Raw genomic sequence first — 2,707 nt, forward strand, 5'->3', positions numbered from 1 at the left:
GCCGTGAAAAAATACCAAACGATTTCAACAGTAATATTTTCAAAGTAATTAAATTGAATTTTTTTTGTAACACATCGATTCATCAAATATATATCGTGTTATATGATTATTTCTTTATTACAACCGTCTTTCGTTTGTTCCTTTTACATGTTTAGAAATGGAAGACAAACATCAGATGAACGCTGAAGACAAGGCAATGTCGATTCTACTCGAAACAAGTGCAATGCAAAGTAATCACGTGGACGAAAGAACTGAAACTGAAATTTTGATTCAGAAGTTGGCAGTAGTTCGTGGCAAATACGAAAACAGATGTTTGAGCATGGCCGATGAACTGGATGAAATGAATGCCAAGCCTGAACTTATTGCCAAATGTGACGATTCACACATCGAAAGTGTGTCTAATCTTAATGCTGAGAAGGACGCCCGCGACCACAACATTCAAGCACTGAAAGATTTCTTGGGATCAATTCGTGATCTTAAGTAATTTCAAATTGTTTTTCAAATGAAAATTTCCACACAGAACTTTCCGTTTTGTTTTTGCAAACAATCAAATTGATTACATTAATTAGTTGCTGATAATTGTGTTAATTTTGCAGAAATCAACAATTTCTTCGCTCAAATCGAACAACACGGTCGGAATACTGGTGAACAGCCCGTGGTGGATGTCGTTGTTACGGACGAAAATAAAACTGAAAATAGTTTATCCGAAGCGGATAATAACAACGAAGAACAAAAGCCTGAAGTTGCCGAAATTGAAGAAGAAGAACCTCCCGAAAAGGAGTCAGTTCAAGAAAATCCATCGAATGGTTGCCACAACAAAATCTCAGAGATTTCTAACGATGAAGAAAAGGAAATGTCATTGACGAAAACATTGTTCACAGCTACGACCATTTCAACACAATCCTATTGAATTCAATTCTAATTCGATTTACATTGTTGCATTGTATCGAAGCCAAACCGATTGCAATAAACACAACAATATCGTGTATTAATTTGCAAATCAAAAATGTTTGATATTTTCCTGTTTTCTTCTTCGTATAGAGAGGAAGCATTTCATTTCAGATAAAAATATTTAAACATGAGTTTGTCACAATGTTAAATGCTATATTTTTCAAACGTACTTTTCCAATACGACGAGCAAATCAATTGATCTTGACCATTTGTATCCATAATATTTTATAAGTTGATCCTGTGTGTATGAAAATATTTATTTATAATCACACTTTATGGAAACAATTACCCGTTAGCTCAATCGTTTTCTACATCCATATCGATAATCCATGCAGCTTAGAAGTTCGTGTTGTGCCGAATTCCAGTGGGAATTTTCTGAATTAGTTATTCGATTTGTTGTTTGTCTATTTTGTGGATTTCGTGGCAAGCAGAAGTTCAAATGGAACAGAATTTTTCTTTTTTTCAAATGTGTCTTGACCGTTGTGGCGCGAATGCAAATGGCCCATAGTTTCAAATGGATAGAAATTGTAATGACCTCTTTGGCAATTGACCTTTGTTTCCCCTCTTATCGTTTGCTTTCGAAGTGCTCAAGTGCATTTGCGCGAGTTCTCAAAACATCGACCATCGATCGAAACGACTGTTTGACTCTTTTTGGTCTCCATTGGAATCGTAAAACAAGGAAATTGTAAATCGCAACGCGACAACAGTCGAAACATTAATTCAATTTACATTTTAAATGAAACAAGCGAATTAAATAAGGATAAAAACAATAATGAACATGACAATATTGCACACAACACCTTTTTTGTAGCCGATGTTTGCGTCTTTGGTGGCAAATGACCATGTTCCAATCGTGAAATCCAGTTAGTCAAATCATACAATGTACGTGTATATTGGTATACGGTGTGAGTCGTCGGTTTCTCACAGCATTCAGTTGGCCGCTTGTCCTAAGAAAGTGTAGTGAAATTGAATTTACTTTAATTTCGTGGTATTTTGCCGGGTAATTTGATGGGCTTTCGAATGAAAGTGGACCACCACCAGAGAATTTGCGCTTTGTTTTAGCTTAAAAAGAAAGAATCAGCCAATAAAACACGGCGAATCACTTCAGCAGAAGCCACTATTAAATGCAAAAATATTGCAACAATAGTGAATCTCTTCGACTATAAACATAAAACGAAACTAACTGAAAACTATCTTTGTTACGCATAAAATGGATTTTGCCAGCAAAAAAAGGCGACTCGGTTGTTTTAAAAGCCTCGTGAAAACGAACAAAGACAATTCGATTAACAAAGAGAAGGAAGACTTGAAGCAGAGACAAAAAAACCGAGAGAGACATTGCTGCACATTCCGGTGCGTTACTTTAAATTGCTGCATCGATGAATGCGAATTTCGAGCACTGGACACAACAAACGAAACGGCGAATAAAATGAAATGTCGATATAAAGAAATTGTCGTAAGATATAACGTCAACACAGCAACTCGGCCGTGTCTCTCAAATCAAAACTTTCAACTGCATTAACAATGGCATTCTTTTCGATTTTTTTTTCTGATTTGTCATTTTCTCGTAGCCTTTTCGCAGTCGAGTTGCGCAACAACAAATTCAGTTTCAAATTAAATTTTTCGACATTGTTCGCTTTTTTTTCCTCTTCTTCGTTTCTTCCTGGTCTGTTGTCTTCTTTATACGCTACAATTCACTTTGATTTACTTCGAATATTATGGCTGCGAGACAAAAGAAATACATGTGACAATATCGAAT

This window comes from Sitodiplosis mosellana, unplaced genomic scaffold (genome assembly GCF_009176505.1).
Source record: "Sitodiplosis mosellana isolate CC-2019 unplaced genomic scaffold, AAFC_SMos_1.0 Smas_scaffold_1, whole genome shotgun sequence".
In the NCBI taxonomy this organism is placed as follows: Eukaryota; Metazoa; Arthropoda; class Insecta; order Diptera; family Cecidomyiidae; genus Sitodiplosis; species Sitodiplosis mosellana.